Genomic DNA, 23,300 nt, shown 5'->3' with positions numbered 1-23,300 from the left:
GTTCTAGTCAGGTAGAACAGTTCTACTTTGGAACAGAATTTTTTTTCAAAAGGGGGCGAGTCCGGCCACTGACGCCTGATTTGAAAATTTCCACAGTGAAAATATACTCCAAACTAAAGTAGAATGGAGCAAGTGAAGATTTTTGTAGAACTGAAAAAACCTGTTCTACACATTAAAAAATCAGGCGCAGGTTACAAATCAGGCGTCCAGAACGAGGTGGGGGGGGAGGGGGGGAAGGGAACTCATTAAATTCTACAATCAATCCTTATTTATACTTATACAAATATTATACAAATAAATCCAACCTGAATAAACATTTATAAACAAAGTAAAGATTAAATAAACCATCTTCCTACCTGTGTGAAAGTGCTTCAGCCAGGGAGAATGGTGCAGCAAGCCTCACAAAACGAGGGAGCCGACCGAACGCGGGCGGGGGGGGAGGAGGGAGCCGACCGAAGGGGGGGGAGGGAGGGAAGGGAAGGGAAGGGAGCCGACGAACGTGGCGGGGGGGCGGAGGGAAGGGGAAGGGAGCCGACGAACGGGGGGGTGGCGGGGGTGGGGGGAGGGAAGGGAAGGGAGCCGACGAACGCGGGGGGGTGGAGGGAAGGGAAGGGAGCCGCCGAACGCGGGAGGGGGGGGTGGAGGGAAGGGAGCCGACGAACGCGAGAGGGAGAGAGCCGACCGAACGCGGGTGGGCGGGAGGGAGCCAGAGAGGGAGCCTACCAAACGCGGGGGGGAGGGAAGAGAGCCGACCGAACGCGGGGGGGGAGGGAAGGGAGCCGACCGAACGCGGGCAGGAGGGAGGGAGCCGACCGAACGCGGGGGGCGGGAGGGAGCCGACCGAACGCGGGGGGGGGGGGGGGGGAGGGAATGGAGCCGTTCCAGACTGCTGGCGGGAAAGAGAGAAGGCTGCAGGAAGCCTCAGAAATTAAGGAGCCATTTCCCGACAGCAAAAGGGGGAGGTCGTCGGGAAACGGCTGCCTCAACTTTCTGAGGCTTCCTGCACCCTTCTCACTGCTACAAGAAGCCTCTGTGCTGATGGCATTGTACTTTTATTAAAAAATGTTCAAAAACTAAACAGCTACAAAGAACTACAAAAATGGCCGAGTGCCAATGTTTTTTTCACACTGAGCATGCGCGAACGCTGCAACGCGCACGTGCAGCGTTGCCGGCAGGAAAAAAACTAATTTAAATAGTACCCGCCCCCTCCCACTAACAAAATCGGCGCGAGTGTAGGCTCCGCCCCCCTGGGCGCCGCGCCAAGCAGACAAGGAGCTGCAAAGCACTCCAGAATCACTCGTTTTTTTCCGCCGCCGTTTCAGGCGCGAAAAACGGGCGCCCAGCTCGGAGGGGCGTCCGTTTTTTATCATGTGGAAACTTGGGCCCTAGGAATCAGCTTTGTAGTTCATCTCATATCTTTGTCACGTTTTCACTGTGGAGGAAGAGGACAAAATACTAGCAGTACCAGTATCAGGCAATCTAAAAATAAGTCAAGGGGAGAAATTTAGTGGATTTAATACAAGTTAAAAAATGGCAATGGAGAAAATAATGGGACTTAAGATAGACAAATCTGCAGGACCTGATGGTTTCCATCCAGGGTATTAAACTAAACAGGCGAGGAAAATGCAAATGCATTTGACATCATTTTCCCATTTAGATTTAGGAATTATGCCTTTAGATTGGAAAATTGCAAATTTAAGTTGGGAGGGAGGGAGAAACCAGGTAACTACAGACCTGTCAATTGTGGGGAAATTACTGCTGGAATTTTATCATCAGGGGAGAGTGACTGAGCACTTGGACTAGTATCAGCTGATCAAAGAGAGTCAGCATGGATTTGTGATGGGTAGACTATGTCTGACCAATCTAGTTGAATTTTTTGAGGAGATCACTGGTATGGTGGATCAAGGAGTGTCTATGGATGATGTCTATATGGACATCCAGAAGGCATTTGATAAAGTTCTGTACAAGAGGTCATAGGCAAAAACGCAAGCAAATGGAATTGGAGGTAACTATGTGACATGGGTTGGTAATTGGAGGGAGTAGAGGTAAAGGGTTTGTTCAATGATTGACAGGCTATGGCTGGTGGTGTTCCCCAGGGATCTGTACTGGGGCCTCAGCTTTACACCATGCATAGTAATGACTTCAATTAAGGACTAGAGAGCTATATACCCAAGTTTGCAGCTGACACGAAATTAGGTGGCACAGTAAGTTGTGGGACGGACGCAGGAAGTTACAGAGGGGCATAGACAGACTAAGTAAGTGGGCAAAACTGGCAGATGGAGTTCAATATGGGGAAGTGTGAGGTCATCCACTTTGGATCTGAGAAAGACCAATTTGAATAATTTCTTAATGATGAGAAATTAGAAACTGAAGGAGCAAAGAGATTTAGGTGTCCATGTACACGCAAGCTCGTGCACAGGTACAAGAAGTTATCAAGACGCTAAAGGAATGTTGGCCTTTATCTTGAGGGTTGGACCTCTGTCTGGCAGGAAAGGAGCATTGGTCACTGCAACAGAGACATTAATATCTGTTGAGGGTCGAGCATCTGTAAGACAGCAAATGATTTCTGGGAGGGTCTCTGATCATTGAGGCAAGGACATTGGTAAGGAAACTGAAAATTAAACCTTCTCTGCATTAGTTTGTTATTGATTAACAACGTAAAATAGCCTGGAAGCTAGATAAGGACATCAGAGAGCATGGAATAGAAGGATATGTATGAAACATAGAAACATAGAAAATAGGTGCAGGAGCAGGCCATTCAGCCCTTCTAGCCTGCACCGCCATTCAATGAGTTAATGGCTGAACATGAAACTTCAGTACCCCCTTCCTGCTTTCTCGCCATAACCCTTGATCCCCCGAGTAGTAAGGACTTCATCTAACTCCCTTTTGAATATATTTAGTGAATTGGCCTCAACTACTTTCTGTGGTAGAGAATTCCACAGGTTCACCACTCTCTGGGTGAAGAAGTTTCTCCTCATCTCGGTCCTAAATGGCTTACCCCTTATCCTCAGACTGTGACCCCTGGTTCTGGACTTCCCCAACATTGGGAACATTCTTCCTGCATCTAACCTGTCCAAACCCGTCAGAATTTTAAACGTTTCTATGAGGTCCCCTCTCATTCTTCTGAACTCCAGTGAATACAAGCCCAGTTGATCCAGTCTTTCTTGATAGGTCAGTCCCGCCATCCCGGGAACCAGTCTGGTGAATCTTCGCTGCACTCCCTCAATAGCAAGAATGTCCTTCCTCAAGTTAGGAGACCAAAACTGTACACAATACTCCAGGTGTGGCCTCACCAAGGCCCTGTACAACTGTAGCAACACCTCCCTGCCCTTGTATTCAAATCCCCTCGCTATGAAGGCCAACATGCCATTTGCTTTCTAAACCGCCTGCTGTACCTGCATGCTAACCTTCAATGACTGATGTACCATGACACCCAGGTCTCGTTGCACCTTCCCTTTTCCTAATCTGTCACCATTCAGATAATAGTCTGTCTCTCTGTTTTTACCACCAAAGTGGATAACCTCACATTTATCCACATTATACTTCATCTGCCATGCATTTGCCCACTCACCTAACCTATCCAAGTCACTCTGCAGCCTAATAGCATCCTCCTCGCAGCTCACACTGCCACCCAACTTAGTGTCATCCGCAAATTTGGAGATACTGCATTTAAGATGAAGATGGGTGGGAGGAAGCTCGTGTGAAACATAAACACCGGCACGGACCCGTTTGTCCGAATGTCCTGTTTCGGTGCTGTAACATTCTATGTAATTACTCGTATTGTCCATGTGATTGATTGCATTTTGACTAATTGTGTTCAAATTAATAATCCTGCCTTCCTGCCTCTACATTGCCTTCCTTCGAGCAGAATAGCTTCAGATAACTGCATCGTTGCCATCTGTTGGTTTGTTCTGGTCAGAGGCAGGGCGCTGGAAGGGGCAGCGGAGAGGACCATAACCAGCTGCCGCACATCCTTGATTGAGAGGAAATATGGTCGTGAACAGAGCGTGAGCAGTAATGGGAGGAAATGGAGATAAGGGGAGCGGAATTGCCCCGTGCCCGATTGTGGATGTTTAATTCAAATTAAGTGATTTCTTTTCCCCGCCCGGCGGTAGGTGGACATAAAAGCCCCGTAATTGGGCACTTTAAAATCATCCGGATGCTCTCTGGGTGGGCGGGAGGCGTGAGCGGGGCGCTGTGAATCAGCTGACGCATTGCAACGTCCCTCCCCTTCTCTTAAAGGGGAAGGACGCTGCGAACTCTACAGCCGCTTCCGTGGTGCCCACAGGGTCCAGAGGGAGGGTTTGAGCCGAGCCAATGACCCAGCACCCAAGGAGGCGTGCGGGGCTGACTGTTGGCGGTCCGGCTGAGCCAGCATCAGCCATTGTCGTGCTGGCCGCTGCTCAATGCCCTCCCCTTTAAGGATAGACGGGGCGCCCCAGCCACCACAGCTTTGCGACCCGCGCATCGCCCCACGTCAACCTCGCTTGGCGTAAAGGCGTTGGCGCGGGGCGTTGAGGGGTCGGCGCACACGCCGATGATGTCATTACCGAGCGCGTCACCGCCCAGGGGTGAAAAGTAAGGGGTGCAGCGCAAACCCGTTTCCGACGCCAGCATCCCGGGGGCCATTCCCAGGGGGCCATTCCCTGGGGGCAATTCCCCGGGCGCCATTCCCGGGGGCAGTTCCTGGGGGCCATTCCCAGGGCCAATTCCAGGGAGTCATTCCCGCGGACAATTCCAGGGGCCATTCCCGCGGGCAATTCCACGGGCCACTCCCGGAGGCCATTCCCAGGGGCCATTCCTGGGGGCAATTCCCAGGGGTCATTCCCGGGGCCATTCCCGGAGGTGCTAACGGGCCTTTCGGAAAAGGGCAATTTCGTCCCCAAGTTTTCCCTCTGCTTCCCCACCCCCAGTAAATATCGTACGACTCCTGCACATATGATTCGTGCCTTAACGGAGCTGCATAAATATGATGCATAGAAAAAATAAATATAATTGCAAGTTTAGTAGTGAAGTTGAAGGGAAGTACAGTTCAGACCCCTTCCATCTGTCCCTGCTGCTCACACAGCTGACACTGTCACAGCTTCATTGTTGATGCTGTAACCTGGAGGCACTAAGGGCACGGTAGCATAGTGGTTATGTTACTAAACTAGTAATCCAGAGACCTGGGCTAATAATTCAGACACGTGACCTCAAAACCCACCATGGACACTGGGGAATTTAAATTCAGTTCATTAAATAAATCAGGAAATTAAAAGCTGGTATCAGTACAAGTTGGATTGTGCTTAAAAACCCAACTGGGTCACTGATGTCCTTTAGGGAAGGAAATCTGCTGCCCTTACCCAGTCTGACCGATATGTGACTCCAGACCCACGGCAATACAGTTGACTCTTAACTGCCTTCTGAAATGGCTCAGTGAGACACTCAGTCGTATCAAAAAGACTGCTACGATGGACTGCAATGGTTCAAGGGCAATTAGGGATGGGCAATAAATGCTGGCCTTGTCACCCACATCCTGTGAATAAATAATTTTTTAAAATGTTAAAAACTAAAGCAAAGCTATTTTAAAAGGGCTCAAGACAAATGAAGGTACTTGAGAATTAAACTAGAAGGTAGAGCAATCCTTCACAATTCTTGCTGAAACAGGCCACAATATAGTAGTGAAAGCCTCATTATTCATCAACTGTAGTGTTGTGTATGCAATAACTCAATAGACTGAATACTGTAAACTCCGAACAGGTACAAACCTGGCTCTACTTTTAGGGCCCAAAGTGATTACATTACAAGATGGCTGGCCTTTTATATCTGGGCCACACACGCTTGCGTACAGCCCAATGACCTCCGACAGTGGCGCCACCTCATGGCTAGTAAACTCAAGCATACATACATGACAATAACTCATTTAAGATATTAGTAACGGTCTTTTTACAAATTGAGACGGTCCGGGGCTTTCCGCTCCTGAGTTGAACGTCTCAGTTGAACTCCAGCCTTGGGCGAGCGTTCTGAGTCTGTTATAACTGGGGGCTGGGTAGCCGATCTGATGGAAGTGGCAATGACCACGTCAGGAATTGAAAGTCCAGATTCATTGACCATGTCAATGATTGAAAGTCCAGATTCATTGATGACAGCGGAGTCCTCTGATGACTGAGGGTAGGTTGGTTGGTCACTGATTGTGTCTTCCTCAGACTGTTCCGGTTCATCAGTGTGCCGCAGCTTTATCTGATCGACATGTTTCCTGCATGTCTGCCCATTCTTGAGCTTAACGACAAACACTCTGTTACCCTCCTTGGCCGTAACAGTACCAGCGATCTATTTGGGACCTTGACCATAATTCAGTACATACCTAGGATCATTGATAGAAATGTCGCATGACACAGTAGCGCAATTATGATACCCTTGCTAATTTTGACGTCTGTATTCGACACGATTATTCAAGTCAGGGTGGACAAGAGAAAGCCTGATCTTGAGACCTCTCTTCATCAATAGTTCAGCAAGGGAGACTCCGGTATGCGTATGGGGTCTTGTCCTGTAACTAAGCAATGTGCATGACAAGTCAGTTTGCAGTGAACCTTGAGTTACACGTTTCATATTCTGCTTGATGGTTTGGACTGCAGGCTCTGCTTGTCTATTGGATGCTGGTTTCAATGGTGCTGACCTCACATGTTTGATACCATTGAGTTTCATGAACTCTTAAAACTCCAAACTGGTGAAGCAAGATCCGTTGTCGCTTACAATGTCAGGCAGACCATGTGTAGCAAACATGACACGAAGGCTCTCAATGGTAGCTGTGGATGTACTGGATGACATGATTGTACACTCTATCTACTTGGAATAAGCATCCACCACAACTAAGAACATTTTTCCAAGGAAGGGACCTGCAAAGTCGATATGGATCCTGGACCATGGTTTGGACAGCCACGACCACAGACCCAGCGGCGATTCCGCTGGTGCTTTACTAAGCTGCATGCAAGTGTTGCACTGATGCACACATGATTCCAGTTCAGGGTCAATTCCAGGTCACCATACAAGAGACCTGGTAATGGCTTTTATCATGACAATACCGGATGCGTGCTATGTAGATCATGCACAAATTTCTCTCTGCCTTTCTTGGGCATAACAACACAATTACCCCACAGTATACAATCTGATTGGATGGATAGTTCGTCTTTGCAATGGATATAAGGTTTGGTCTCCTCACACATTTGCTTGGGTATGGCAGACCAATCACCACTAGAAACATAGAAAATAGCTGCAGGAGCAGGCCCTTCGAGCCTGCACCACAATTCAATAAGATCATGGCTGATCATTCACCTCAGTACCCCTTTCCTGCTTTCTCGCCATACCCCTTGATCCCTTTGGCCGTAAGGGCCATATCTACCTCCCTTTTGAATATATCTAACGAGCTGGCCCCAACAACTTTGTGCGGTAGAGAATTCCACAGGTTAACAACGCTTTGAGTGAAAAAATTTCTTCTCATCTCGGTCCTAAATGGCTTACCCCTTATTCTTAGACTGTGACCCCAGTTCTGGAACTCCCCAGCAACGGGAACATTCTTCCTGCCTCCAACCTGTCCAATCCCGTCAGAATTTTACATGTTTCTATGAGATCCCCTCTCATTCTTCTAAACTCCAGTGGATACAAGCCCAGTTGATCCAGTCTCTCCTCATATGTCAATCCTGCCATCCCGGGAATCAATCAGGTGAACCTTCGCTGTATTCCCTCAATAGCAAGAACGTCCTTCCTCAGATTAGGGGACCAAAACTCAACACAATATTCCAGGTGGGGGCCTCACCAAGGCCCTGTATAACTGCAGTAAGACATCCCTGCTCCTATACTCAAATCCTCTAGCTACGAAGGCCAACATGCCATTTGCCTTCTCTGCCGCCTGCAGTACCTGCATGCCAAACTTCAATGACTGATGTACCATGGCACTCAGGTCTCGTTGCACCTCTCCTTTTACTAATCTGTCACCATTCAGATAATATTCTGTCTTCCTGTTTTTGCCACCAAAGTGGATAACCTCACATTTATCCACATTATACTGCATCTGCCATGCATTTGCCCTCTCACCTAACCTGTCCAAGTCACCCTGCAGCCTCTTAGCATCCTCCTCACAGCTCACACCGCCACCCAGCTTAGTGTCATATGCAAACTTGGCGATATTACATTCAATTCCTTCATCTAAATCATTGATGTATATTGTAAATAGCTGGGGTCCGAGCACTGAGCCCTGCGGCACCCCACTGGTCACTGCCTGCCATTCTGAAAAGGACCCGTTTATTCCGACTCTCTGCTTCCTGACTGCCAACCAGTTCTCTATCTCTGTCAATACATTACCCCTGATACCATGTGCTTTAATTTTGCACACTAATCTCTTGTGTGGGACCTTGTCAAAAGCCTTTTGAAAGTCCAAATACACCACATCCACTGGTTCTTCCTTGTCCACTCTACTAGTTACACCCTCAAAAAATTTGTCAAGCATGATTTCCCTTTCATAAATCCATGCTGACTTGGACCGATCCTGTCACTGCTTTCCAAATGCGCTGCAATTACATCTTTAATAATTGATTCCAACATTTTCCCCGCTACTGATGTCAGGCTAACCGGTCTATAATTCCCTGTTTTCTTTCTCCCTCCTTTTTAAAAAGTGGGGTTACATTAGCTACTCTCCAATCCATAGGAGCTGATCCAGAGCCTATAGAATGTTAGAAAATGATCACCAATGCATCCACTATTTCTAGGGCCGCTTCCTTAAGTACTCTGGGATGCAGACTATCAGGCCCTAAGGATTTATCGGCCTTCAATCTCATCAATTTCGCTAACACAATTTCCTGACTAATAAGGATTTCCTTCAGTTCCTCCTTCTCGCTAGACCCTCGGTCCCCTAGTATTTCCAGAAGGTTATTTGTGTCTTCCTTAGTGAAGACAGAACCAAAGTATTTGTTCAGTTGGTCTGCCATTTCCTTGTTCCCCATTATAAATTCACCTGATTCTGACTGCAAGGGACTTACATTTGTCTTCACTAATCTTTTTCCCTTCACATATCTATAGAAGCTTTTGCTGTCAGTTTTTATGTTCCCTGCAAGCTTCCTCTCATACTCTGTTTTCCCCCTCCTAATTAGACCCTTTCTCCTCCTCTGCTGAATTCTAAATTTCTCCCAGTCTTCAGGTTTGCTGCTTTTTCTCGCCAATTTATATGCCTCTTCCTTGGATTTAGCACTATCCCTAATTTCCCTTGTTAGCCACGGTTGAGCCACTTTCCTCATTTTATTTTTACGCCAACCAGAGAGGTACAATTGTTGAAGTTCATCCATGTGATCTTTAAATGTCTGCCATTGCCTATCCACCGTCAACCCTTTAAGTATCATTTGCCAGTCTATTCTAGCCAATTTACGTCTCAAACCATCAAAGTTACCTTTCTTTAAGTTCAGGACCCTAGTCTCTGAATTAACTGTGTCACTCTCCATCTTACTGAAGAATTGTACCATATTATGGTCACTCTTCCCCAAGGGACCTCGCACAACAAGATTGCTAATTAATCCTCTCTCATTACACAACACCCAGTCTAGGATGGCCAGCTTTCTAATTGGTTCCTCGACATATTGGTCTAGAAAACCATCTCTTATACACTCCAGGAAATCCTCCTCCACCATATTGCTACCCGTTTGGTTAGCCCAATCTATATGTAGATTAAAGTTACCCATGATAACTGCTGTACCTTTATTGCACGCATCCCTAATTTCCTGTTTGATACCATCCCTAGCCTCACTACTACTGTTTGGTGGTCTGTACACAACTCCCACGAGCATTATCTGCCCTTTGGTGTTCCGCAGCTCTACCCATACAGATTCCACATCATCCAAGCTAATGTCCTTCCTTACTATTGTTTTAATCTCCTCTTTAACCAGCAATGGTACCCCATCTCCTTTTCCTTTCTGTCTATCCTTCCTGAATATTGAATACCCCTGGATGTTGAGTTCCCAGCCTTGGTCACCCTGGAGCCATGTCTCTGTAATCCCAATTACATCATATCCGTTTACAGCTATCTGTGCAGTTAATTCATCCACTTTATTACAAATGCTCCTCGCATTGAGACACAGAGCCTTCAAGCTTATTTTTTTAACACTCTTTGTCCTCTTAGAAGTATGTTGTAATGTGGCCCTTTTTGATTTTTGCCCTTGATTTCTCTGCCCTCCACTTTTCATTATCTCCTTTCTACCTTTTGCTTCTGCCCCCATTTTACTTCCCTCTTATTCCCTGCATAGATTCCCATCCCCCTGCCATATTAGTTTAAACCCTCCCCAACAGCACTCGCAAACACTCCGCTTAGGACATCGGTTCCGATCCTAACCAGGTGCAGACCGTCCAGTTTGTACTTGTCCCACCTCCCCCAGAACCGGTTCCAATGTCCCAGGAATTTGAATCCCTCCCTTTTGCACCATTCCTCAAGCCACGTATTCATCTTAACTATCCTGCTATTTCTACTCTGACTGGCACGTGGCACTGGTAGCAATCCTGAGATTACTACCTTTGAGGTCTTGCTTTTTAATTTAACTCCTAGTTCCCTAAATTCAGCTTACATAAGAATTAGGAATAGGAGTAGGCCATCTAGTCCCTCGAGCCTGCTCCGCCATTCAATAAGATCATGGCTGATCTGGCCGTGGACTCAGCTCCACTTACCCGCCCTCTCCCCGTAACCCTTAATTCCCTTATTGGTTAAAAATCTATCTATCTGACTTGAATACATTCAATGAGCTAGCTTCAACTGCTTCCTTGGGCAGAGAATTCCACAGATTCACAACCCTCTGGGAGAAGAACTTCCTTCTCAACTCGGTTTTAAATTGGCTCCCCTGTATTTTGAGGCTGTGCCCCCAAGTTCTAGTCTCCCCTACTAGCGGAAACAACCTCTCTGCCTCTATCTTGTCTATCCCTTTCATGATTTTAAATGTTTCTATAAGACCACCCCTCATCCTTCTGAACTCCAACGAGTAAAGACCCAGTCTACTCAATCTATCATCGTAAGGTAACCCCCTCATCTCCGGAATCAGCCTAGTGAATCGTCTCTGTACCCCCTCCAAAGCCAGTATATCCTTCCTTAAGTAAGGTGACCAAAACTGCACGCAGTACTCCAGGTGCGGCCTTACCAATACCCTATACAGTTGCAGCAGGACCTCCCTGCTTTTGTACTCCATCCCGCTCGCAATGAAGGCCAACATTCCATTCGCCTTCCTGATTACCTGCTGCACCTGAAAACTAACTTTTTGGGATTCATGCACAAGGACCCCCAGGTCCCTCTGCACCTCAGCATGTTGTAATTTCTCCCCATTCAAATAATATTCCCTTTTACCGTTTTTTTTTCCCAAGGTGGATGACCTCACACTTTCCGACATTGTATTCCATCTGCCAAACCTTAGCCCATTCGCTTAACCTATCCAAATCTCTGTGTCCTCTACACAACCCGCTTTCCCACTAATCTTTGTGTCATCTGCAAATTTTGTTACACTACACTCTGTCCCCTCTTCCAGGTCATCTATGTATATTGTAAATAGTTGTGGTCCCAGCACCGATCCCTGTGGCACACCACTAACCACCGATTTCCAACCCGAAAAGGACCCATTTATCCCGACTCTCTGCTTTCTGTTCGCCAGCCAATTCTCTATCCATGTAGGACCTCATCCCGTTTTTTTTACCTATATCGTTGTTACCTATGTGCACCACTATAATTCACCCTACCCCTAAAGATACTAGGGGGATCAAGGGGTATGGCGAGAAAACAGGAATGGGGTACTGAAGTTGCATGTTCAGCCATGAACTCATTGAATGGCGGTGCAGGCTCGAAGGGCCGAATGGCCTACTCCTGCACCTATTTTCTATGTTTCTATGATACAATGTTTCACAACCGATAATATCGGGTCCTGGCTGATCCAGGTCTTTACTTGTTGGGCCGTGACAGGGGTTCCTTCACTTTCAAAAGCATCCATGACTAACCGTAAGTCTGCCGGTTGTGGCGTTTCCACCTCCGGTGTGGGCAACGGCAGACGGCTCAATGCACGGCACAATTCTCAGTGCCAGGTCTATGGCAAATGACATAATCATAGGCAGATAATGTCAGACCCTACCTCTGGATGCGGGACGATGCAATGGTATTGATAATCTTTGTTTTCCGAAAACAATGAAATGAGTAAATGAGTGGCTTGTGATCTGTTTCCAGTTCAAACCGAAGACCAAACAGGTCCTGATGTATCTTTTTAACCCCATACACACAGGCTAATGCTTCTTTCTCTGCCATGCTGTAGGCTCTTTCCGCCTTTGACAAACTTTTTGAAGCATATGCAACAGGTTGTAATTTGCCCGACTCATTAGCTTGTTGGAGCACGCAACCAACTCCATATGATGAAGCATCACAGGCCAATACTAGACGCTTACATGGATCATAATGTACCAGCAACTTGTTAGAGCAAAGCAGATTAGTAGCTTTCTCAAAAGCTCTACCTTGAGACACACCCCAAACCCAGTTGTTGCCTTTTCTTAGCAACATGTGTCGTGGCTCAAATAAGGTTCTCAATCTAGGTAAAAAATTACCGAAGTAGTTGAGTAGACCAAGGAACGAACGCAGTTCCGTTACATTCTGAGGCTTGGGTGTATTTTTGATGGCCTTGGTTTTCGAATCCATAGGCCTGATACCGTCAGCAGCAATTTTCCTCCCCAGGAATTCGACTTCCGGTGCCATGAAGACGCACTTCGAGCGTTTCAGTCTGAGTCCCACTTTGTCCAAACGATGTAGAACCTCTTCCAGGTTGTTCAGATGTTCGACGGAGTCACGACCTGTGACCAGTTTATCATCTTGGAACACAACGTTTCTGGGGATGGGCTTCAGTAGACTCTCCATGTTCCTCTGAAATATGGCTGCAGCCAAGCGAATTCCAAAAGGGCACCTGTTGTAGATAAACAGTTCTTTATGAGTGTTGATGCACGTAAGCTTCCTCAATGTGTCGACCAGCTCCTGTGTCATGTAGGCGACGTCAGATCCAGTTTTGTGAACGACTTTCCCCCGGCTAGCGTTGCAAACAAGTCATCAGCCTTCGGTAACGGGTATTGATCCTGTTTTGAAACTGGTTGATCGTAACCTTGTAATCTCCATAAATCCTGACAGTGCCATCACTTTTCAACAGGGGAACAATGGGACTGGCTCATTCGTTAAATTTGACTGGTGATATGATCCCTTCATGCTGGAGTCTGTCCACTTCGATTTCAACCTTCTCCCTCATCATGTATGGAACTGCCCGAGCTTTATGATGGACAGGTCTTGCATCCGAGTCCATGTGGATCTGCACCTTGGCTCCCATTAAATTGTCGATGCCTGGTTCAAACAGCGAGGGGAACTTGCTCAGCACTTGAGCACATGGAGTATCCTCCTCCGACAACAATGCTTTGATCTCGTTCCAGTTCCATTTGATTTTTTCTAACCAGTTCCTGCCGAACAGCGTTGGGCTATTGCCTGGAACAATTCATAACAGTAAATCGTGAACCGCACCATCATACGACACCTTGATTACTGCACTGCCAATCACTGTTATCAGTTCTTTAGTGTACGTATGCAACTTGCCATTGACTGGGCTCAGCTTAGGCCTCACAGCCTTAGTATCCCACAGCTGTCGAACGTCCTCTGGCTCGTTATTGATTGACTCGCACCCGTGTCCAATTCCATCGATACCAGCACACCATTAAGTTTTACATTAATCATTATCGGTTGGCTTTGTTAGGAACGAATACAGTCCATACACTTCCTCCTCTGGTATCTCAGATTGCATATCCGGATCCACGTTAGGCTGGTCATCATCCTCCACGTGGTGTGTCGTAGCATATACTGTTTAAACCGATGCCGATGATTTCTCCCACATCGCCAACACGGTGATACTGGATTCATTCCCGTTGCCGGACTTTGAGCAGCCACAGGTTTCACGTACGCAGTCAGGTAGGCCTTGCTATATGCAACTCTGCCAAACGACGATACTATCTTGTTTACAGTACTTGCTAGAGTTCCGACTTTTCAATAATATCTGCTTTAAGCTTTTGTCTGCCGTCATGTATGATTGGGCAATCGTGATGGCCTTGCTCAAATCCAGCGTCTCCGCTGCCAGTAGCTTATGCAGGATCACCTCGTGGTTGATGCCGATTAGAAAGAAGTCCCGCAGCATGTCTGCCAATGCAGGTTCGAACTTACACAGTCCAGCTAGACGTCTTAGGTTGGCAACGAATTCCGATACATGCTGGCTCTCAGAACGAACATGCATATAGAATCGATATCTTGAGATGATGATGCCTTCATCTGGTTTGAGATGGTCATGTACCAGAGCACACAATGTTTCATAGTCCTTGTCCATTGGACTTAAGGGCAAGAGGAGATTCTTTGAGTCCATAGATTTTCGGACCGCAAACCGTGAGGAAGACTGCCCGGCGCCAAACTGCATCTGCCTCTTTCTCCATTTTGTTGGCCACAAAGTACTGGTTCAAGCGGGCTACAAAGTCTGCCCAATCTTCTCCCTCCACGAATCGCTCCAGAATTCCAATTGTGCTCATTTTTGCATGTGAAAGTTCTTGTTACCTCGTCGCCAAATGTTGTGTATGCAATAACTCAATAGACTGAATATTGTAAACTCTGAACAGGTACAAACCTGGCTCTTCTTTATTAGGGCCCAAAGTGATTACATTACAAAATGGCTGGCCTTTTATACCTGGGCCGCACACATGTGCGCACAGCCCAATGACCTCCAACAGTGGCGCCACCTGGTGGCTAGTAAACCCAAGCATACATACATGACATGTAGTGAGGAAAACTAAAGGTCCAATTTAGAGAATCATCGAACTTTACAGCACAGAAGGAGGCCATTCGGCCCGTCGTGCCTATGCTGGCTCTTTGAGAGAGCAGTCGTGCTCAGACCCCCATCCCCGCTTTCCGTCCGTAACCCTGAGAGTTCCTCATCCTCACTTCCCCGTCCAACTCCCTTTTAAAATGATTTGTGGAACCAGCTTGCACCACCTTCTCAGGTCAAGCATTCCAGATCCCCACAACTCTCCGAGTGAAAACGTTTCTCCTCATCTCCGCTCTAGATCTACATTGGCTCCCGGTTAAGCAATACCTCGATTTGAAAATTTTCATCCTATTTTCAAATCCCTCCATGCCCTCGCCCCTCCCTATCTCTGTAATCTCCTCCAGCTCCACAACCCCCCGAGATGTCTGCGCTCCTCTAATTCTGTCCTCCTGAGCATCCTTGATTATAATCGCTCCACCATTGGTGGCCGTGCCTTCTGTTGCCTGGGCCCCAAGCTCTGGAACTCCCTCCCTAAACCTCTCCGCCTCTCTACCTCTCTTTCCTCCTTCAAAACACTCCTTAAAACTGACCTCTTTGACCTGCCCTAATTTCTACTTATGCGGCTCGGTGTCAAATTTTTTATCTCATAATCCTCCTGTGAAGCGCCTTGGAATGTTTCACTATGTTAAAGCCGCTATATAAATACAGGTTGTTGTTTTGCCGATGATTTTAAATCTATGACCTTTAGTTATTGACCCACTTGCCAGAGAGAACTGTCTTTCTCCATCTACTCTTTCATCATCTTGAAAACCTCGATTAGGTCACTTCTTAACTTTCTCTGTTCCAAGGAGAACAGTTCGAACTTTTGCAACCTCGCCACAGAACTGAAGTCCCTTATCCAGTCCAAATATATTTATTAGTCATATACGATTGAGACCCAGCACTTTCAGGTCTGGCTCTCCCTGTTGCTGCCAACTTCTCGGTTTAGCAATTTATAGCCGTGTTGTTATTGATTCATCACTAACTGCACAGTGGAAAGTTTCACACTGTCACCTACACTACAAAAGCACATACTGTAATGTGTGGGCGACTATCAATATAACAGAAAGAAACAGAAAATCAAAAAAGAAACTGTACAGTTATCTCCTCCTCCGCCATTTATGCAACATTTTCCTCCTTTTTGATCCCTGTAACTGCATGCCATTCCCTGACTCAAGGTCATGTGTGTATTCTGAGCCCTCACCTGTGCAGCCCTTCAGCTGGCTGTGAGCAGCTGTGCAGGAGAAGACTATTCCCTTCGCTTTGGGAAAGTATTCCATCTTCACCAAATGGCTGGGATCAGAAATGAATCATACACCACATTATGTCTTCAACTTACAGTTAGAACTGTCAGGGGGCGAAATTGCCCCGCGCCCGATCGGGGTGGGTAACCATCCTCGGCTGGGACTTTCATTGGCCGGCCTGTAGGCCCCGCCCCGAGCGCTGTCACTGGCGCGCCGCTTGCTTTGGGGGCGGGTCCCAGGGCGGTAGTGTGGCGCTGAGCCCCCCCCCCCCATTAAAGAGGAGGGCGGAGGGAGCTGCGCACTCTGCACGGCACTTTTCTGGCTGCCACTGGGCTACGAGTGACGCGTGAGACCAAGCCAACAGCCCGGCAACCAGGGGGGAGTGCCGAACTGCACCATGGCGGCCCGGTCCACACTAGGGCCGACACAAGCGTCGGACAACCAACAAACATGGTGGCCCGGGGCACTGCAGGCCTCCCCTATAAACAGCGCCCCGATAGCGGATATCCGCCAGCTTCGTGACCCACGGGACAATTTCCCCCGCAGGGTCGGGAGGGGTCGGGGCAGTAAGGGGTCGGTGAGGGGTCGGCACGGGGCGGTGAGGGTTTGGCGCGGGCTGGAGGGGTCGGTGAAGGGTCGGCACGGGGCAGTGAGGGTTGGCGCGGGCCGGCCAGTGAGGGGAGGGGTCGGTGCAGGCTGGAGGGGTCGGCACGGGGCAGTGAAGGTTTGGCGCAGGGCGATGAAGGGTCAGCGAGGGGAGGGGTCGGTGCAGGGCAGTAAGGTGTCGGGACGGGGCTCCACTCCCTGCCCGCTCCCCATAACCCTTTACTCCCTTATTGCTCAAAAGTCTGTCTATCTCCGCCTTAAATATATTCAATGACCCAGCCTCCACAGCTCTCTGGGGCAGAGAATTCCACAGATTTACAACCCTCTTGAGAGAAGAAATTCCTCCTTGTCGGTTTTAAATGGGTGGCCCCTTATTCTGAGACTGTGGCCCCAATTTTGCCCATCACTCAGGCCGGTTTTTCGGCGCCCAGTGAGTTTTTTTGCACTGAAGCTCAGTTGAAAGATTCCCCAGTGTCAGGGCGCCGGCATCTACTATCAACGGCAGAATGTTTGCCGCCAAACATTCCTGCGCTGGTGTATCTGCGAAGAAGGTTCCGCGCAATTTCTTCACAGAAGACAAACTTTCCCCCCAACAAAATGTTTAAAACCAGCGCACAGAAGGAAAAACCCTCATCTGCAGCTCGAGAATCCGCACTGGCCCGCTGCTATCCCTGGTCGAAGGTACTTCCGTTTGGCTTACAATTAAAATTTAAGGTAATTTAAAAAACACATTTTAACTATCAGCAGGTATAAAATAAAAAATAAATATAAACTTACCCATGCTCCTGCGATGAAAAAACAATGATGGCAAAAAAAAAAATTGTCTTTTTCCATCAATGTCCTCACGGCCCAAAATACTCCAAATAATTGAGGGAAAACATTATAAACTTCCAAAAATGAAGAATCAGCATACCAATCCTCTTCTTCTGACATCCAGTGCAGCCTTCTCCCCACTCTCCTGGACGTCGAATGCAACCACTGCTAGCCCAGGCCCAAGGTCCTCCCACAGGGGCAACTGTTAGCCCAGGCTCAAGGTCCCCCTCCCACGCGGCCCACTGCTAGCTCAGGAACAAGGTCCTCCCACAGGGCCCACTGTTAGCCCAGGCCCAAGGTCCCCCTCCCACACGGCCCACTGCTAGCTCAGGCCCAAGGTCCCCCTCCCACACGGCCCACTGCTAGCCCAGACCCAAGGTCCCCCTCCCACACGGCCCACTGCTATGCCAGGCCCAAGGTCCCCCCTCCCACACGGCCCACTGCTAGCCCAGATCCAAGGTCCCCCTCCCACACGGCCCACTGCTAGCCCAGGCCCAAGGTCCCACACGGCCCACTGCTAGCCCAGGCCCAAGGTCCCCCTCCCACACGGCCCACTGCTAGCTCAGGCCCAAGGTCCCCCTCCCACACAGCCCACTGCTAGCCCAGACCCAAGGTCCCCCTCCCACACGGCCCACTGCTAGCCCAGACCCAAGGTCCCCCTCCCACACGGCCCACTGCTACCCAGGCCCAAGGTCTGCACACAAAGGACAGTGCAAGACACCCTAGGCTCAAAGTCAAGCAGCAGTGATCTCTAATAAAGATGGAACATTACATTGAAAAAAAAACGATCACACCACAAATCTTTTAGATTTTTATGGATTATTGGGAAGTAAATAATTTATATTAAATGTTACCACCACAAATCTTTCATGTTTCAAGTGATTGTTGGAGTGCTTAGGTGGACATAACCTGATGTTTATTAAATATTCCCACTACAAATCTTGTAAGTTTTTAATGGCGTCTCGGAGTGTTGGAGTGCTTAGGTGGACAATAAGACGAAGTTGTTGATGGATCCAGTCTGGGTGAGGGTCACTGATATATGCACCATGGTACTTTATTGCATGAATCAGTGACCCAGAATGATACGTCCTTACTATACAGTATAAATGCACACGAGACCCATGTTTGAGAGAAGGTCAGTCTGTGACCTGTCCTTTATTTCATAGCACTCAAGTGATGGAAGTGGGTGGAGCTTGCCCTTTTATATCTGAAGGTCCAGGTTAGGAGTGTCTCCCACAAGTTCACCACCTAGTGGTCATTGTTCTCACAGTGTACAACTTAGGTCAGATTATATATGGGTTACAATGCTGGTTGAATACATGACATCACCTCCCCCCCCCAAAGTCTTATTGGGATCACAGGTTGAGTCTCTCTGGTGGTTTACGCTTTCTTGTAGAGCACCTGAGTTGGGGCTCCGGTTGTTGGGCGCTGGCCTGAGTGTCTGCTGTTTGTGGTGCCTCAGGCCTATCCGACTGCCCACAGTGACTGGGCTCTCCTCTCTTTGGTTCCTGTGTTGGGTCACCTGTCGAGGAGTGAACTCTATATCGTATTCTTCCTCTGCTTCTTCTATGGGGCTGCTGAACCTCCTTTTTGTTTGATCCATATGTTTGCGGCAGATTTGTCCATTGGTAAGTTTAACTACCAGAATCCTATTTCCCTCTTTGGCAACCACAGTGCCTGCGAGCCATTGGGGCCGGGGCCCTGCAGCGTAGTTGAAGACAAAAACAGGGTCATTTACATCAATACATCGCGCCCTCGCATTCTTGTCATGGTAGTCATATTGTGACTGGCGCCTGCTCTCGACAATTTCTTTCATGGTGGGGTGTATAAGGGATAACCGGGTTTTGAGCGTCCTTTTCATTAGCAGCTCTGCGGGTGGAACCCCTGTGAATGAGTGTGGTCGGGATCTGTAGGCCAACAGGAGGCGTGATAAGCGGCGTTGTAGGGAACCCCCTTGGATTCTGAGCATCCCCTGTTGATTATCTGCACTGCTCGTTCTGCCTGGCCGTTTGAGGCCAGCTTGAACGGTGCCGTTCTGACATGGCTCATTCCATTGCCTGCCATGAAGTCCTGGAATTCAGTGCTTGTGAAGCACGGGCCATTGTCGCTGACCAAGATGTCCGGTAGACCGTGGGCGGCGAACATTGCCCGTAGACTTTCTACTGTGGCAGAGGATGTGCTTGAATTTAAAATGTCACACTCGATCCATTTGGAGTAGGTGTCTACTACAACCAAAAACATTTTTCCCATGAAAGGACCTGCGTAGTCCACATGGATGCGTGACCAAGGCTTGGCGGGCCATGGCCAGGGGCTAACGGGGGCTTCTCTGGGCGCATTGCCTAGCTGGGCACACATGTTGCACCTGCGAACACAAAGTTCCAGATCTGCGTCTATCCCTGGCCACCAAACGTGTGACCTGGCAATTGCCTTCCTCATGACAATGCCCGGGTGCTCATTGTGGAGTTCTCTGATGAACACCTCTCTGCCCATCTGGGGCATGACTACGCGGTTTCCCCACAGTAGGCAATCGACCTGAATCGAGAGTTCGTCCCTGCGCCTGTGAAATGGTTTAAGTTCCTCAGGGCATGCCCTGTACGTGGCTGCCCAGTCCCCATTCAGGACACATTTCTTGACTAGAGACAATAGCGGGTCTCTATTTGTCCAGACTTTAATCTGACGGGCTGTCACGGGTGAGCCTTCGCTTCCGAAAACTTCAACAGCCATGACCATCTCAGCAGCATGCTCGGTAGCCCCCTCAGTGGTGGCTAGTGGGAGCCTGCTGAGTGTATCGGCGCAGTTTTCGGTGCCCGGTCTGTGCCGAATTGTGTAGTCATAGGCGGCTAACGTGAGTGCCCACCTCTGTATGCGGGCCGATGCATTTGCATTTATGGTCTTGTTGTCAGCCAAAAGGGACGTTAGGGGTTTGTGATCTGTCTCCAGCTCAAATTTCCTGCCAAACAGGTACTGGTACATTTTCTTTACCGCATATACACATGCGAGCGCCTCCTTTTCTACCATCTAGGTTGTGGAGGTGTTCTTCAGTATCGTAACCCGTGATGAGGATGTCGTCCTGAAAAACCACCGTCCCTGGAATCGACTTGAGGAGACATTCCATATTTCGTTGGAAGATCGCGGCGGCCAAGCGAATCCATGACACAGAACAAGGCAGCATCCATGAATACCTTTGTACTGCAGCCTGCCCCTGTATCATTTAAATCAATAGGTTGCAAGGGTGAGGCCATTTCACATTGAGTCCAGTTATCCTGCAATATTTATTAGTGCAGCATTAAAAAATGAAGTGCAGGAGTCAGGTTAAAAGTCCAAAATTAAAATGTTTATTAAACATTTGTGCAGCACAGTTGTAATTAGTTTGATTTTACTTATGTTTAAGCCTTTATAACTTTAAAAGCTTTATTCAAAACCGTGGCGAACTTTACAAAGAACAATTAACTAAAGCAACCAAAAAACAAACAAGCCACCTATCCTCCTCCTTAGTGCTGTGCACCAATCCTGCCCCAGTAGATGCCACTACCTCTGCGCGTGCCCATAGTTGCAGACTTCTGCTTCCTTGCCCCCTTACCCCCAGGTGTAGTCTGTTTCTTTTCCGGCGCGGCGTTTCTTGATGTTGGGCCACAACAGGTGTAGAGCCAAAATGTGTCACAGTGGAAAGCCCAGGTTCCTCTTCGTTATCATTATCAGTCTCAGGATCAACCCTTGAATTTGGTGCAGAGTGGAAAACGCTCCTTGCATTAAGGGCAGCCTGGGTGAGCCCCCCTATTGCCGATACTACCTCGTCCAACTGTCCCGAAAGTCATTCAACCTGTAATGACAGTCCCTCCCCCAACTCTGCCTCACCCCACCAAAGGCTTCCAGGAACAATCGATGTTCTCCCCGCTCATCCCCACAAGATGTCCTATGTTCTCAGAATCCAGTGTTTCTGGATTAGGTCTGGAGTTCACCCCCCTACGATGTCTCGCAGGTGTAGCTTGCTGCGACACACTTGTACCCGCAGCCTCAGGCGTCACACCTAGAAAAGTCCTGTTGCCTGATTCGCTCATGAAAGGGCTTGGGATCCTTGAGGGGTTCAGCCCCTCCAAATCCAAGGTAACCAACTCATCGTCTATGACTTCTTGCTGCCCATCATTGCCCTGGCATGGCTTTTTCTTAAACATTCTCGCCTTCAACTTCAGGTGCACCTTCTGTCTCCTCCTGATGCTCAACCTCTGTGAAACAAAAGATAGATGCTTGGTTAGCAGCATTGAGGAAGGAGAAGCATAGGAAGCACACGCAGTACGTAACATTTAGCCAACCCAGACTGTGCAATTTGCAGGACTTACCCTCTAATGGAAAACTGGGCCCAGCTTCCGCATTGATTGTTGGTCTTCTCCTGTGGTATTTAATCATTGACGCTATCCTCTGCACCACGGCTGTTAGTTGCAGCCTACTTGGCAGACCTCCTCCAGTTTGTGACCGTTCTCGGTTGATCTGTGACACCATTTTCTGTAAAGATTCAAATGGACTTTTTAAGAGAGGATCCTTCTGAACACACGTGCGTGCACACGGACATAGATCACATTTACAGATGTTCTTGCAGTGCATAAGTATACATATATTTTAAAGCCCAAATAAATGTAAGTTTAACGTATTACTTACAGTCATTGCTTGTCCAAGGTCCTGCCACGTTTTCAGCTGCACACTGGTTCTCGGGGTCATGGACATTTCATTAAACTCGACTGCAACCTGGTCCCAAACGTTTGCGAGTGCAGACCGTTTATGCTTATTTTTACCGAAGCTCCCCTTGTTCTCAAGAACTCCCCATCTACTCTCGATTAAGTCTACCAGGGACTCAATTTCTTCCACGCGAAATCTCTTCGCCCTTACGGTTTCCCCTTCTCCCCTGCCCCTTTCGCCTTCTCTGCGCCCTTCCATTGCAGCCATCTTGTGCACCAAGCTGTATTTCCTACCTGCGAATCTACCTCTGCCACCAATGGCTTCGCAATGGTGATCCACACCGTCCCCACACCTGCTGGTCTTTTATGCTTTCTACTGCACATGTGCAGATGATTTTTTTTTTGTTTGTTTTTTTCATCGCATGCGCTGTGCGGTGTCAGCCTGTAGGGTCGGGTCGGGTAGCAGAGTGGTGAGGGAACTCTGCATTTTTATTTTCAGCGCTGAGGGGCCGAAAAATAATGGGCGTCCAGTGAAGTTAATGCCATTTTTCTTCTTTAGCGAAACTTGTTCCCTAGTCTTAGTTTCCCCTATGTGGAAATATCCTCTCTGCATCCACCGTGTCGAGCCCCCTCATTATTGTTGCGTATGCAATAACTCAATAGGCTTAGTACCGTGTACTCAATCAGGTGCGACCTGACTACTTTATTAGCTCTCAGAGTGAGGATTAAACATGGAGGCTTTCCTTATATACAAGGGCTGCACATGTGTGTCTGTGGCCCAATGACCTCCCCCTGATGGCAAGTAAACCCAGGCATACATACATTACATCTATCTTATATGTTTCGATAAGATCACCTCTCATTCTTCTGAACTCCAATGAGTATAGGCCCACCCTACTCAACCTATCCTCATAAGTCAACCCCCTCATCTCCGGAATCAACCTAGTGAACCTTCTCTGAACAGCCTCCAATGCAAGTATATCCTTCCTTAAATACGGAGACCAAAACTGTACACAGTACTCCAGGTGTGGCCTCAACAATACCCTGTACAGTTGTAGCAGGACTTCTCTGCTTTTATACTCTATCCCCCTTGCAATAAAGGCCAACATTCCATT

General features: G+C 48.2%; 1 protein-coding gene across 6 annotated transcripts in view; it reads left to right on the top strand.

The window, feature by feature from the left end:
* LOC139233946 (zinc finger protein Aiolos-like) overlaps window positions 1-23,300 on the top strand; it is a 176,398-nt gene that overhangs the window by 102,096 nt on the left and 51,002 nt on the right. The gene's annotated exons all lie outside the window — the stretch shown is intronic.

The sequence above is a fragment of the Pristiophorus japonicus genome, chromosome 21, assembly GCF_044704955.1.
Source record: "Pristiophorus japonicus isolate sPriJap1 chromosome 21, sPriJap1.hap1, whole genome shotgun sequence".
Taxonomy (NCBI): Eukaryota; Metazoa; Chordata; class Chondrichthyes; family Pristiophoridae; genus Pristiophorus; species Pristiophorus japonicus.
The sequence above is the reverse complement of the archived record's forward strand: the minus strand, read 5'-3'. Positions and strand labels throughout refer to the sequence as shown.